The sequence below is a fragment of the Hyperolius riggenbachi genome, chromosome 8 (assembly GCF_040937935.1).
Source record: "Hyperolius riggenbachi isolate aHypRig1 chromosome 8, aHypRig1.pri, whole genome shotgun sequence".
Classification (NCBI taxonomy): Eukaryota; Metazoa; Chordata; class Amphibia; order Anura; family Hyperoliidae; genus Hyperolius; species Hyperolius riggenbachi.
This window is the reverse complement of record NC_090653.1, coordinates 201,342,011-201,358,855: the sequence shown is the minus strand read 5'-3', so window position 1 is coordinate 201,358,855 and position 16,845 is coordinate 201,342,011. Positions and strand designations below refer to the sequence as shown.

Sequence of the window (16,845 nt, the reverse complement as noted above, 5' to 3'; positions counted from 1 at the left end):
CCATTTTTTGACCTTTCACCTTGAAGTCACATGGGATAGGGCAGCCAATCAGACAGGCACGAGCCATTTTCACTCTGTTTGTAGTCCATGTAGGGGGAGGAGCTGCTGGTTGCTGCTGCAGATTAACATCCATCCCATCAGATTAATAAAAGTTTTTGAATCACAGAGAGATCAGATGACTAAATGAGAGGGACAGTTAAAAATAGGCTTTTAAGTGTGTTTTACTGCCAATACTGTGTGTTCCAGTGCTTCTGTAGCCTCTTGTAGGTGCTCTGCTCCTTGCAGTTCACAACTATTTACCACAATGGTCCTTATAAAATGGATCCTGACCACAGTGTTGTTTTTTTGTTATTGGTGTCTAAGGTGTGGTAGCTTAACCACGTCACCCCCAAGGGTTTTTACCCTAACAGACCATAGCAATTTTCACCTGTCAACGCTCTTCCCTTTCATTTGCCAATAACTTTTCAATACTTCTCACAAAAAAAATGATCTATACCTTGTTTTTTTCACCACAAATTAGGCTTTTGGGGGGGTAATATTTGTTTTCAGTCATTACTTTACTTTCTATGCATTTTAAAGGGAAATCAAGGAAAAAAAATGAAAAAATACACAATTTCTCCAATTCCATCCCCTATAGTTTTAAAATAAACAATGCTACCGTACATAAAATGCACACATTTTATCTGCCCATTTGTCCTGCTTATCACAAGATTTGAACTATGTCCCTAGTATAAATATGGTGACACTATGTTATTTGGAAATAAAGGTGTATTTTTTTCTATGTTGTGGTTTTCATTTTCTCATTGCACAGTACCAATGATTACAAGCCTTTATTAGCAAAAATAAGAGTAATCTACCCTCATGACATACACATTTAAAAGTAATTATTTATGTATTTTATTTTCAATTCTGTCACTTTTGAGTTTTTTTTACAAGTATTTTATTTTGGTATAAAGTATATGAAAATAAAAATTTTATTGCTTCTTCAGTTTGCCTCTAAAAAAATTAAAATGTCATAAGCCTCAGATCTTGAACACCCCAAATTCTATTCTCTTGCTTGTCACGATTAAAATGATACCATATATACATAATCAGTTCGCTTTTTAGCCACGCAATACACTGTTAACCATAAGCAGCACCAACTGAACAGTAGAGAGGAGAAATTAATGTCACCATTCTGAAAACTAGAGACCCAGGCCTACTAAAATATACATATTTTGTAACATTTGTACTTATGTGGTTTTGCTAAAATGATATCATAACTTTGAACATTTTATGTTTTTTTCAGATTTTTTTTCACTTTGGTACAATTTTTTTTTTAATGACTTAGGCCTCAGCTCTCAAACACCCAAATTGTATTCTCTCACTTGTCATGGTAAAAAAATAATAGCCTATGTACACAATCAGTTTTTGGCCATGCAATACACTGTTAACCATGAGCAAAAAATGGCCTTGAAAAATCACTGACTTTTCAAGGCCATTATTTGCACCAAAAGTAATAGTCATTCTTTCTTAGCAAGGCCCATAGAGTGTCTGACCAGGCAAGAAAAGCCATGAATGTCACTACTCTGAAAACTAGAAGCCTACTTAGATATACATATTTTTTTACATTTGTACTTATGCAGTTTTGCTGAAATTGTAGCATAGCTTTGAAAATTGTATTTTATTACAGTTTAATTTTTTTTTTTACTTTGGCACAAAAATCAAATTACATAGGCCCATTGAGTGTCTGAACAGGCAAGAAAAGCCATGAATGTCACCACTCTGAAAACTAGAGACCTACTTAGATATACATATTTTGTAACATTTGTACTCATGCGGTTTTCCTGAAATTGTACCATAACTTTGAAAATGGTATTTTATTATAGTTTTTTTTTTTTACTTTGGCACAAACATCAAATTACATAGGCCGCCTCAGCTCTCAAACACACCAAATTCCATTCTCTTGCTTGTGACGGTTAAAATCATAATCTATATACATAATCAGTTTTTGGGCCGTTTTTGGTGTTAACTACCAGTAGCACTAAAGGCCCTTTTTTCACCAAATGTAACAATGTCATTCTTTCTTTATCAAAGGCCCTGGAGTGACAGAACATTTAATACATGTCATAAATGTTACCATTCTGAAAACCAGAATGGGAGCATCCCCCGGGAGCGTTCTGTGCATACAGTACCATATTTTCTCCTACTGCACATGCGCAAGACACTCAGTTTAAAAATGCGCAGATGATAAGGTTCCCTTTAGGCAGAGAACACACTAGACGCGTTTGTGTGCGTTTTGCCACGGACGGTAGAACGTGCACGAGTCTACAGGTTGTTGAAGTCATTATATAAATACATGAATAAATACAAGTCATTAGCCTTGTCCGGGAAACGCATGTCGCGACTATTTGATCACGTGTTACGTTTGTGTTTTTCCACGCATTTTTAAATTGCACAACTTTCTGATTTTCTCTGCATAACGTGCACATTTGCATAATGTACATCCCGTCAGAAATGCGTAAACGTTCCTGAAAAAACGTACACATTAAGAGCGAACACAAAAACGCAAATGCTTAAGCCGACGGAGACCGGGAAATCACAGGGGAAAACGGCCCTGCAAGCGTGTACCTGCCTTAAAGAACAGGTGCGAGGGGAAAAGGGAAAAAAATATCTACTTACCTGAGGCTTCCTCCAGCCCGACGGTCTATCTGCCCCTCGCTGCAGTTCTGCCTCCATTGCAGATGCTGACCTTGTCAGGTCGGCATACTTTGTGCCTGCGCAAGCGCGTGGCTGCTCGCGATCACATTATGTGGCCTGGAGCATGTTGCACAGGTGCAGAAGTACTGCACCTTTGCAGAACACTCCAGGCCATGTGAGCGAGCGCAACCACATGCGGTGCGGCCACGAGCTCGCGCAGGCACAGAAGATGCCGACCTAGCAAGGTCGGCATCTGCATCAGAGGTGATCCCGGACTCCGGAGCTGTGGCACTGCGTTTACTATGCACTAATGTGTTATATCGCCATAATCACCCCTGCAAGCGGTTTTTTTTCATTGACATTAAAAAAAGTCACTGCTGCTGTGCTGTCATTGTCAAAAACCCAGTTGCACGTCACTGCATTTACAGCACACCAGGGTGTTATATTGCCATTATCACCCCTGCAAGCGTTATAAAAAAAAGTGTTTCTGGCATTGCAACAAACCCAGTTGCAGGTTAGAAAGTTTACTGCACACTAGTGTGTTATATTGCTATCATCACCCCTGCAAGCATTTAATTTTTTTCATTGTTATCTGACATTAAAAAAACTGTCAACACTGCTGTGATGACATTATGTGATACCCAGTTGCATATTAGTGCGCTTACCATGCACTAGTGTCATATATTGCCACCATCACCCCTGCAAGCATTTAATTGTTTTCATTGTTATCTAATATTACAAAAAAGGGCTACTGCAACTGTGCTGACATTGTGAGAACCCAGTTGCATGTTATTGTTATATTATAAACATGACAGGCAGGGGCAAGCCAAAATGCAGAGATAATAAGGGTCATGGTGGTGCTGCCAATGTTCCCTCATCCTCCTCATCCTCTGCTGTGGTCAACCGCAACAACACCTCTACCACCATAGCCCTTCCAGTTGAATTGGATTGCTAAGAGGAGTTGTTTCCCCAGGCATTGATGGACCTAAGTGATGTGCCAGAGTTCTTTCCATCCATTGAAGAAGACCGTACCCAGGTCACCACAAGATGTAATGTCCATGCTGCTGGGGCCTACTGTGAGCTGGAAAGTGTAAGCCATGGGGGTGATGAGGCTGTATGGTGATGGATGTCACATGGGTGCCCACAAGAGAGGAAAAGGAGGAGGAGAATTCAGAGGGAGAGACAGCCTCGGAGAGGGAGGAAAAAGGGTAGGAAGCAGGGAGAGGCTGCAGGGGACAGGAGGCAAACAACATGGCTTGATGTCACCTGGGGTCAGCAAGACGCTTCTAGCAGTACTAGACCGGTTCAGCAAGGTTCATTAGTATGGAAATACGTGTGTGTGGTGTGTGTGTGTGTGTGTGTGTGTGTGTGTGTGTGTGTGTGTGTGTGTGTGTGTGTGTGTTGGACTGTGGACACTCTAAGTAGCGGGGAACTTCTGGGTGTACAGGCTTGACCTTTGTCCAGAGCTGTCACAAAGGCTATTGGCTTGCCCCACCTCAAGTGTCCTGTCAGAAAGTACATTCAGTGCAGCTGGAAGGATGATGACAGACTAGCCAAGTCACCTGGTGCACAGCAGTGTCAATCACTTGGCATTTAGAAAAACGAATGAGGTGTGGATACACCAAGGGGTTACACCATGGATGTGTAATATGATTATTACGATTTATTACTATGGCACATGCCAGTTATTCCAACCTTGTTGGACATGACATTCATGACATGACACAGTGGGACCAAATGAAATTCAGCTGAAATTCATATATTTATTCAGCAGTTAATTACCCATTGTTTGGGCCTCCAAGAGCAATGTTTTATGCAGGTAATTGAACAAATTTCAGGCCTCACATGCTGTGGCTGAAATTTAAAATGTTTAGGCAGACAAATACATTTCAGACAGTAGATGCATATAACATTTTTAGGCAAGTTAACACTCCATTCTAAAGACCTTAATTTTCGAAACCTTAAAACTATACAGTATGAGTGTGATTTTTGGCATTTACGCATGAAAAAAACCCTCTGTGTAAAATACATATTTTTTGGAGGAACATTTAGTCCTTGATTGCCCTCCACTATGCCACTGTCTGGATTTTTGTACGCTTTGTTCACCGTTTTAAAAGAAATTGTGGTTGCCGAGATGCCCTGAAGGTTTTTGATGTTGGTCATCCATTAAAGTCAGTGGGGCTTGCTGCAAATTTCAGGCTTGGTATAATTTGTGAATCCCGTTCACGAACGCCAAACCTCAATGTTCAAGCAATACTATTCATGAATTATCTAGCCTTACTCATCTTCACCTAAACTATAATGAGATATTATTCATGAGATAAACAGATAAAGGGGTAGATTAACTAAACTGCTGTAAGCAAAATAAAGTGTGTATAGTCATACACATGATGAGTCGAGTGTAATGTTTGCATGTAATGTATTTCATTTAGCTCTACTCATCATGGGATAAGACTTTATTCTGCCTACCACAGTTCAGTAAATACACCCCAGAGAGAGATAAATCATGGATTAAAACAGATAAGGAAAACTAATGCATAAGGTTAAATATATAAGGAGGGATATTTCATGAAACAAGTTTTGTGAATCAATTACCTTAACATGGTATAGTAATATAATTTGCTTGAAAATACACATGTTCATCAAGTTCAACCACAAACATGAATAAAATAAATAAATAAAAGAATTCTTATCCTGCACCCACCCATATCAAAACTGATCAGGGGGCAGATAAAAAATGATATAGCTTGGGCCAATTAACTTTAAAAGGGAAACAATTTCTTGCCCACTCTAGATGGCAGTCAGATAGAATCCCTGAATCAACATTGCTGGGATTTTCCTAGTTATTATAGCCGTGGATGTCCTTTAATGAAAGATGGCATCCAAGACCTTTTTAAATGTAAATATAGAATGTGGAATAACTTCTTCCTGTCTAAAGATATTCCACATTGTTACAACTCTTATTGTAACAAACCCCTTTCTAAATACATGGCAAAAACTTTTTTTCCTCCATAAACAGATGATGACCCACTGTCCTATGTACAAGCCTAGAAACAAGAAGCTTATCTGCCAAGTCCAAAACTGTTGCCCAAAATTGCTTTATAGACTTAAGAAAAAGATTTTAGCCTCAACATACATATTCAGCTTTGGGGTTCAAACTATGCACAATGTTTAGAGAAGATGGTGTTGCAGTTCAGAAATATCAGTGATTTGTTTTTTGTGTAATTTGTTCTTTGGCCAAAATATTAGTGCTTAGTGTTTGTGTGATTTGTGCTTTGGCTGGTATTTTTTTTAGACGTTTAAGCTGTTCTTACATTATGTCATGAACATAACATCTTCGCTTGATGATGAATACTCAGCTGACACTTGAAACCATGCCTTATGCGACATACTAGTCTGGTGATTGCTAACACAATTAGTAGTTTATCTTACCTATCTTTTTTTTTTTTTTTAATGGGGTCAATTTTAATATTGCAGTAGTTTTTTCCTCTGTAGTTTTTCTCACTCACAGAGAAATCAAGAATCTCATGCATCTAGAGAAGCAGCTACTAAATGTGGCCATACATCTAGCGATGATGGGCAGATTTGACCAAGAGACAAATCTCCTTCTGATCAATTCTGATAGAGAGATTTGTCAGCTGCCTATACACCAGAGGCCTCTTCCCAATCAATTTCGGTATAAAATCTTGCAGGAATCGAACTAGTGATGCAGCCTTATGGCCTAATGAACTAATTAGGCTTTTGTCCTAGGAGACAACCTTACTAAGCCATTTCCCAATTGTTAATTGCCGTCTTACTCTAGCCCATTGTATGGTAGAAAATGACTTTGGCAATCTGGCAAACCAGTTTCACATATTTTTAACCCTAAACAATCTAGTGCCAGAGAAAGTAGAGGTCATTATACTTTTGTTTTGCAAAATTTCCTATGTCAGAAAAGTCCACAATCCTACTGCCCACGCACAATAGTTAACAAGGAGGATCTCAGAAGGAGTAGTTAACCAGGTAGTATCTCAGAAGGAGTTTGGAGCTCACAACCAGAAATCATATATATTTAACCTGTACCTCCACATAAACCAACTTTTAAAGCAGACAGAAATCCTGGGTTGGATAAGCAGTACCTCTGTTCAACTGAAGCTGCGTGCTGGCAGGACATGATTTCATAGGAGGACGATTGCATGCTTTCAACATTTTGCAGAAGTTTTTTAAATCACATTATATTTCTTAATAAATATACATTTTGAAATTGTCTCCTTTCCTGTACATAGTGTTTGCCCACTGGAAAATGGGATTCAGGTGTGCAGGGGTGCCATGTGTCTGGGGCTGCAGGTGTAACCATGACCCCTGGCAAATTGAGGATGTAAACCTGTAGCCATGTCTTTCTTTGCCAGTGGCCATTGCCTGCATCTGCTGCCCTGGCCGAAAAAACAGTGCATGGCGGCACCTAGTTGCTATAGTAACACACCACGTGGATGTATGAAACCTGCATGTAATTGTGGATATTTTAAATTGTTGGTGAGCTGCCGCCCACTTCACAGATCACCATTACCAGTGTACTGGGGATCACTGTGTCGTCTCCCAACTCTTCATAGGGTTGCTCTAATTTAGGCCATTCCCTCTTCGACCTCTTTTCAAGTTTTACTCCTTACAAGATAACTGGCACTGGCTGTATGTGTACTGCATAATTCCCCACCTCTTGCTTTCCCCCATTCCTTTAAATTGTTAGCTCACAAGGGAAGGGCTCTCCCACCCTTTTGTGTGATTCATTTCATAGCTTGTACTTTTATACATTTTATTCATCATGTTACATCTGTCATTGTAATCACCAGTTCCGTATTTTGCACCATATTTGATGTATATCATTGTCTGTATTATTATATACGCCTTGTTGTTTGCCTACTTTGTACAGTGCCACGAAATATGTTCGCACTTTATAAATCAATAATAGAGTTGTAGTGACTGCTGGCAGGAGTGCCTATAACATTGGCAGTCTCTCAGCATCTTGAAAGGCCACAAGGGACTGCAGCAAGTAACAGCATGGATGGAGCTGTCCTGGATGCAGCGTGTAAGCTCCCCTAGATGACCACACCTATTGACATATTTTGCCCCACCTCCCACGGCTTTCTCAAGATGGAGTAGAGAGATGACAAAGGGATGCTCAGTGCACTGGCGATGGTGATATGTGAAGTGGTAGACTGCTCACCAGCAATTGCAAGTATCGAAAACTACATGCTGGTTTCATACACCCACCGTGGTCTGTTACTATAGCAACTAGGTGCCTCTGTGCACTGTTTGTCAGTTCAGGATTTACTCTCTAACCCATCCACTTTGGGCATTGATGCTGCAATGCATAGACAATCTGATTAAGTTCCAGGGACCTCCCAATTCTTCCATTTGGGGTGATTGCCTTAAAGGGATAAAGTCTAATTTGGATGGATGGTGTCATACAATACAGCCCTGGATAAAAAGCAAGGATCTATACAAGCTCTGACAATTGGAGCAGCAAGCTGAGCATTAAGCACGGTGCTGGTGGTGGTGTGAGGGACTTATTGACATAAACTGCATGGGCCTTTAGCACATGCATGTGGTGGGCAATCCCCACATGTTTTTGTTTATTGTCAAATCCTCGTTTACTAGTCTGTAGTGGAGCTCTATACAGGATGAGTTGTTTTTTTTAACTGTGCATGTCTGATTTTATATAATAAATAATAATGGCTGTAATTAAAAGTTTTCTATAAACATACATGAGATTGTTGCTAGTAACTTTTTCTCTGTCAAGGCCACATCTTCTTGGGACCTTCTTGCTGCATTCCTTAATGCAATCTTCTGATGATATCAATAAGGAATCTTACAGGCTTCTAAAGTCTGTACTCATCATCACAGACAATATGCACTTTTTTTTTTTCAGACCTGCTTTTGCTTAGCTTCTTTTCCATTGTCTTTTCCCTTATCTGTGTTCTCTTTTGCCCTACATCTAAAGTAGGATGAGGCAAAATGGGTCCAAAACTTGCATTGGTGGCGGATGGGATTGGATCCATGTTGTCTTTTGTTTGTGCAGGATCTGAAGCCATGATGCCACAGATGCTCAGTCTTGTGGGATAGTGTAACGATTGTGGAATTATCTCCGTGGTCAGCGCACAAGATGTACGCCGACTCTACGGAAATCCTCCACAAGCGTCTGAATAACAGAACCCAGCTTTGGTGCAATGCACCTGTAGAGGGGAATTCCCACCAGCAGATGGAGCTGTGGAGTGCAGAGGAATAAACCCTCTGCACTGCCTCAGATGCCAGATGGGAATTGTACGAGGGGAAGCAATACAGGGCAAGATAGCCCCTGGTGAGAGAGAGTGAGCACAGAGACAGAATGTATGTATGTCCACCAATCTAGTCGCCACCCGGCGATGGTGAACACACACCAGCAAAGACCAAGTGGAAAAGCAATCGAAGAATGGCGATTGCTTATAGCGACACAAGACTGAGTAAAGACAGAGCATAGGTGTAGTAAGAAAGACACAGCAAACCAAAACAATCAGAACGCCAAGGAAAATAACAAACGCACTCGCTAAACGCGGTCACCGCACAAGAAGCGCAACAGCAACGCGTTAATGGCGCGGTCTCCGCACGAGAAGCGCAACAGAGACAAAACGCGCCAACCCTGACTAACAGAAGAACACAGAATACACAGGAACAGGATTGAAAGGATCCACTGCTCTTCCGCAAGAACAACAAGACAGACAGAAGGAGTAACCAGCAGCAACCGCAGCCGAGGTGAAACTTCAAGACAGCACACAGAGAGATCCACCGCCTCTAACGCTAGGGCGAATGCGATCCAAACAGACAGAGCAATTTCCTGTCAGCCGCCGCTGGCTACAGAACAATCGCACCAGAAAGACAGAACAAGGCAATACAGATAATATGACCTCACTATGCTAGAAGGAATGCTAGTGCACTCCCAAGGAACTACTCTAAGATAGCAATACTAACAAACCATTAGCAGCGGGCTGAGACTCCAGGTAAGTAGCAGGGACAAACATTCATAACCAGCAGGGAATTCTGGGAGGAAATGGTATTTATACTGCAAGCCATCAAAGGAAGCAGCTAAGCAATTTGCATGACACGTGGATGCAAATTCCTCACCAGAACAGTAACTCTGAAACTTTCAGAGTGAAGACAGGTCTCTTTTCCAGGGACCTGCAGCACTCAGACCTAAAAAATGGTCAAAAAGCTGTCTGCCTGTGCAGACAGCAGAGCAGATCATTACAGATAGCAAGTGATTTTAGAAGCGGGAGAGGCACAAAGGACCATATTGAAAACATTTGATGGATAATAGAGAAAGCAAGGGGATTCCAGAAGAATGTCTACTTTTCTTTTATTGACTAATCAAAAGCTTTTGACTGTGTAGATCATGATAGACTGTGGCAGATTGTAATGGAAATAGGGATACCAGGCATTTTGCCTTTTTATGGAATCTATATGCAAACCAAGTAGCAACAGAATGGAGTATTGAATAACTGACTGGTTCACAATTGGTAAATGAGTGTGACAAGGCTGCATATTGTTTCCTTATTTATTTAACTTGAATGCTGAATATGTAATGCAGAAAGCTGGTGTGAGTGAGTCACATGCTGGAATTAAAATAGCAATATTAACAATCTGAGTTAAGCCAATGATACCACTCTGGTGGCTAAAACTGAGGAAGAATTAAAAAGCTCAGTCATAAATGCCAAACAAGAAAGTGCCAAAGTTGGTCTACTGCTAAACATCAAGAATAATAAAGTCATGTTATCTGCACCAATGAACCATGTGAAAATAGATGGAGAAAAACTATTTCATTTTCCTACGATCAAAGATCTCTGTAGATGGTGACTGCAGTCATGAGATACAGACACACTTGTTGCTTGGAAGGAAAGCTATGGCAAATTTGGACAAGATACTAAAAGATAGAGATGTCACTTTACCAACAAAGATCATGATAATTAGAGCCATGGTCTTCCTTGTAGTAACAGATAGCTGTGAAAATTGAACTATTAGGTAATATGTAGGAAAATTGATGCTTATGAACTATGGCTGTAGAGAAAGCTGAGAGTGCCCTGGACTGCTAAAAGCCAGTTGTGTGTGGTCCAGTATTAGTCATGGAGAGATTTCAAAAGACATAAAAACAAAAGATGTTTAGGTGATACCTTTCTGATTCAGTTCTGAAACATGCCTGAAGAAGAAACTTAAAGTTTTCAAAGCTTGCAGAGAAATTGTGTACAGTTAGTCATTAAAGGTATCACCTAAACAACTTTTGTTGTTATGTCTCTAGACTGCTAGTAGATATAACCAGTCAATACTTAAAGAAAGAAGGCCAGAGTGTTCACTTGAAGGCCTTATGGTACTGTTAAAACTCAAATACTTTGGTTACATAATGAGAAGACAGGATTCTTTGGAAAAATCCTTAATAAACTAATCACACTACTGAATGGGAGGTACTGGTAATAAATAACAATTGCACAATGCCCAAACAGGGCTAGACCATAGGTACCAGAAACTTGGTCAATAGTAGACCTATCTCATGTACACAACAATATGATCGCTGTGGTAATAAATGGGAGGTTTCCTGTCTCAGGTAATGAGAGATAAAAGACTGTATATGGTCAGTATTGGTATGAACACTAAAGGGTGAGGGTCTTTGCTGATCCCCCCCACTGGTCAACTTGTATTCCCCGTGGAGTGTAGCTATCTCTGCCCCAGTGTCACCAATTGAGACCTACATCACAGTACAATTTCCTCTAAAAATTAATACCTATATAATAAGCACAATTGTGGCAGAAAAACACTGGGTGCAAGTTCCCCTAGTACTGGGGTGTGGTTTGCTCACACACAGGTCAATGTAGATCAGCCACACTAGTTGCAAAGGACCCCATAGGGGTCAAGGATATAGGTAATCCTCCTTCACAGAAGGTAACTGGGGTAACACATATAAGTGGGTGCATGAGTGTCAATATTTACAGTGCTCTCAACAATTGTTTCACCCTAATACAGGGCGCCGTCAGGAGAAAATAGTGCACAACATAAAAAACACAACAAAGATATCCCCACACCAAGTGTCAAAGTTTCCCCCAGCAATAGCCCAAGTCAGAGCTAATCGAGCTGTCAGCTGGATGTGCTTAAATAGCCACTACCCTGCCACACCCGATCTATCAGGTCCACCCCTTGCTTCTAAATTATCCATATTGCCTGTTGTGTAAACCTACCTGTTTACACAACCTCCCCACAGGGCTGCCCCATCCACAGCATGAGAGAACGGTGATGACTCATCTACTCACCACTCTGCAAGCCTCTCTCCACTCTCCACTCTCCAAGATCTGTTTATACAGCGCTAGCGTCTGCATTGGATATACGCGTTGCTATATACGCATTGCTAGGGACGCATGGCAACCTGTTTACACAATACCAGCGTCCGCATTGGATATACGCATTGCTATATACGCGTTGCTAGGGACGCATGGCAACCTAAGGGATATGACATCACAGGATATGACACCAGCAGCCAGAACGAGGCTTGGAGAGCGGTGAGTAGATGTGTCATCACCGTTCTCTCATGCTGTGGATGGGGCAGCCCTGTGGGGAGGTTGTGCAAACAGGTAGGTTTACACAACAGGCAATATGGATAATTTAGAAGCAAGGGGTGGACCTGATAGATCGGGTGTGGCAGGGTAGTGGCTATTTAAGCACATCCAGCTGACAGCTCGATTAGCTCTGACTTGGACAGGAAACCTCCCATGTATTACCACAGCGATCATATTGTTGTGTACATGGGATAGGTCTACTATTGACCAAGTTTCTGGTTCTTATGGTCTAGCCCTGTTTGGGCATTGTGCAATTGTTAAAAATCCTTAATACTTGGAAAAATTGAGGGCAAGAGAAGAAGTGGACAACAGAGGCTATGATGAATAGACAGCATATGTGGAGCTATGAACATGCCTATGCAACAAATGAAGAAGCAGTGAATGACAGAGACGTCTGGCATGCATATGGTCACAAAGAGTCAGTCGACTGAATGAATTAGGAGGATATGTATATACATTTGTTATTATTATATTTTTTTTAAGAAGTTGGTAGCTTCAAATTTGCACCTGCATTTAGAGACAGCCTTAGGGACAGACTTAATTTAAATAATTCATTCTGTGAGACACTCCACAGCCCATTGACACCCAGAGCTGTGCATAATGTGATTTCTGCCATTAGGGTTTGAAACCCGACTTTGCATCAACTTCATAATTTTTGGTGACATTTTTGGAATGCATCCCCCTCTGGCATGCCCCTATCCAGGTATCCAGGTATTGGACACATTGAAACAACTTTTTCATCACTTTTGTGGCCAGAAAATCTTTGTAGGTTTTAAAATTCACCTGCCCATTGAAGTCTATGATGGTTCAACAGATTTGCCTGTTCGCGAACATTTTGAGGAAGTTCGCGTTTGCCGTTCGCGAATGGAAAATTGTATGTTCGCAAAATCTCTACTTATAACCATTATTTATCAGGAGCTGCCAGTGCCAAATTACCCATTGGACGCTGCTATAACATTGCATTCTATGCGGCAATTTCAAAGGTGTAATAACTGATATGCTGCTCGTTTTCACGTCTTGAATGCCACTTGCTTTGGCATGCCAAAGAAAATTTTTATCTTAGCATTCCACTTGTGAACAAATATCCAAGTCATTTATCCTAATGTTTTTGTCTGTCATATTTCTGTCAGGATTAAATCTATGAAATATCTTCAGCAGTCAATCTCCAAAGCTTTCCATCAACAAACCGTTTCTGAATTACGTTTATGTGCTGCATAACTATGTTTATTGTTATGAAATTCTTGACATGAAATAAACACCTTCAAGGCCAGATGGTTCTAATGTTCATTTCTGTCCACTGTTGATATCATAAGCAGTAGAGAGGCGGCTACAAAATGGTTGAAAACAATGTAGCTGACATCTGTAGTCCAGCTGTGCATTTGTGTATCTGTTTCAAGGACATGTGTTTTTCAGTTTTCTTGTGTAACAAACAAGGTGTTGTACCATTACCAATATTTCTATATCTGCTTTGCTTAGGTATTGTGAACTGAAAAGCAATTGCAATACATACTTTCATAGTTTGTTCTAAATGGTCATCATTATTCTTTTACTTAAAATGAAGAAAGGTTTACTTGTACTTTTCCCTCACCGCTGTAGAAAAATGCACTAGATTTAAAGAGGTGACAGTCCCTGTTTTTTGAGAACCATGTGTGAACAAAAGTGCCTAGGATAGTGACCCTGACCATGGTGCTTGGAATGGAACATGAGCCATGCATTGCAACACTAGTGTGTTTGTTTTCCTTTTTTTGGTCAAAAATTTAACTTTTTATCTTATATAACTTTAATCTAATTAGGTCTCAGCTAAATTAGGGTCTGGGCTCTATAAAAAGGTGTTGCTGAGCACAAAATGGTGCTAGGAACATAGGAGAGGATTGCTAAATTCATTATGACTGTAGGAAACAGATGTAAGTGTTTACATAATAGATCACTAATTAGTCTTTCGACCCACCTGGCTATGTATACTGAAAGTGCTACTCTGGATTTCATGTAGTTTTAATAAGTTTACCTTGGAGGGTGGTGAAGGCACATCATAACTACGGATGGTCTGAATGACCCAATTCCAGATCCAATGAAATTCCCAAACTTTGCACAGAATTCCAAATGAATTCAGAATTTTTTAGATTCCAGGTTTGCATTGGAAATTTATTATTATTATTATTATTATTGATTTATAAAACGCCAACATATTCCGTAGTGCTGTACAAAGTAAGAAACAAACATGGGGTACATAACAATACAGACAATGGTGTACACTATTATACAAGATACATAATTAGTGACAAAATACAAAAAATGATACAACATACAGAATACAAAATACAGAATTGGTAATGACAGTGATAAAAGTAACATGATGCATAAAATGTATAATGATTTCCAAGACACAAAAGGGGGAGAGAGCCCTGCCCTTGTGAGCTTACAATCTAAAGGGAATGGGGGGAAACAAGAGGAGGGGTACTATACGATAAAATACATAAAGGCAGTGTGTTTAAATTAGGATACCTAGTAGGAGTGCGATTTGGTCTTAGGACAAAGGGAAGTGGCATAAGGTAGCGCAAATGCTTGTCGGAACAAATTAGTTTTTAAAAAAAAGTTTAAAGGTAACAAAGGTTGGTGAGTGACGGATGTGTTATGGGAGGGCATTCCAGAGAAGGGGTGAAGCTCGTACAAAATCTTGTAAGCGTGAATGTGAGGAGATGATTCTAGAGGACAACAGAAGATTGTGTGCAGATCTGAGATTGCGATTGGGTTTGTATCTGGAAATTAGTGAGGATATGTACCGGGGAGAAAGATTGTGGAGAGCTTTGTAGGTTAAGGTTAGGAGTTTGAAATTGATCCTCTGGTTAATTGGCAGCCAGTGAAGAGCTTGACAGAGAGGGTCAGCAGAGGAGGATCGAAAAGAAAGATGAATGAGACGAGCAGCTGAGTTCAGTACTGACTGGAGAGGGGCCAGTCTGTTAGAAGGTAGTCCACAAAGTAGTATGTTACAGTAGTCCAGACGAGAAATTATAAGAGATTGTATTAACATTTTGCTTGTGTCTTGAGTGAGAAAGGGACGGATGCAAGATATATTTTTGAGTTGGAGATGGCAGGAGCTGGTTATGGAGTTAAGATGAGGAATAAAAGAGAGAGATGAGTCGAATATTACCCCCAAGCACCGTGCTTTGGGAACTGAAGTTATGGGAGTGATATTAACATTTATAGTTACTTCAGGCAGAGAGGTGACCAGGCAGAGACGGTGGAACAATTATTAGTTCTGTTTTACTCATATTAAGTTTTAGGAAGCGAGAGGGCATGAAGGAGGATATAGCAGACAAGCAGTCAGGAACACGTTTGAGGAGGGAGTTAAAGTCTGGGTCCGAGAGGTACAGTTGTGTATCGTCTGCATACAGGTGGAATTGAAACCCAAATGAGTTGATTAAGTTACCAAGACCGTGCATGTAGATAGAAAAGAGGAGGGGACCAAGGACAGAGCCTTGAGGAACCCCGACAGACAAAGCATGAGGAGAAGAGATCTGATCTGAGTAGGAGACTGTGAAGGACCTTCCAGAGAGGTAGGAAGATAACCATGTGAGAGCGAGGCCCTTTATTCCTACATGTGAAAGTATTTGTAAGAGTAAGGCATGGTCAACCGTATAGAATGGTGATGACAGATCAAGAAGAATGAGTATGGAAAATTGACCTTTGGATTTAGCTGTAAGAAAGTCATTGGCCACTTTGGTAAGGGCCGTTTCCGTGGAGTGGTTACAGCGAAGGCCAGACTAGAACTGATCAAGTAGGGAGTTAGCTGATAAATAATGGCTTAATTCTGCATGTATATGGCGTTCAATTAGTTTGGATGCAAATGGGAGAAGTGACAATGGGTGGTAGTTGGCGAGTGTGGTAGGATCTAGAGATGGTTTTTTAAGTAGTGGTGTAACAACAGCCTTTTTGAGTGGCGACGGAAAGATGCCAGTGGAGAGGGGCAGGTTAAATAGCGATGTTAGTGCAGGCATGAGAGATGAGGATAGATGTGGAATGAAATGGGAGGGAATAGGATCCAAAGAACAAGTGGTTAGATTAGCTTTGGATATTATAGAGGAGAGAGAATGTTCAGAGAAATTTTGTAATTTATTATAAATAAATTTGCACTTATTTCCGGTTTTCACTATTTTACTTGTAGGGATGATCGGAACCAGCAAATTCCGTTTCCGCCGGAAATCACGGATTCCGTCCGTGTTGTATTCCGTCGCTATGAAAATTCCGCCGGATTTGTATGACATTCCGTGGAATTCCGGATTCCGTCGGAATTTTTTTAAAAATCTCTCTCTCCTCTCTCTCTCTCTCTCTCTCTCTCTCTCTCTCTCTCTCTCTCTCTCAACACTACATACTGAAGGTAGCCTAGCATGTACCATTATGATCATAATGGTACATGCTAGGCTGCCTTCAGTATGTAGTGTTGGTGGTATAGCAGATAAGTCAGCTACCTACCATGAACTGAGACCTGGGTTCAATTCTCAGCCATGGTGAGTTGGGTTTTGACATGCTACAAATCCTTAAGCATGCTACTTTTTCTCTT

General features: G+C 40.6%; 1 protein-coding gene across 1 annotated transcript in view; it reads left to right on the top strand.

Moving 5' to 3' along the window:
• Positions 1 to 16,845, top strand: part of PAPPA (pappalysin 1) — a 591,278-nt gene that overhangs the window by 441,009 nt on the left and 133,424 nt on the right. The window lies entirely within an intron of this gene.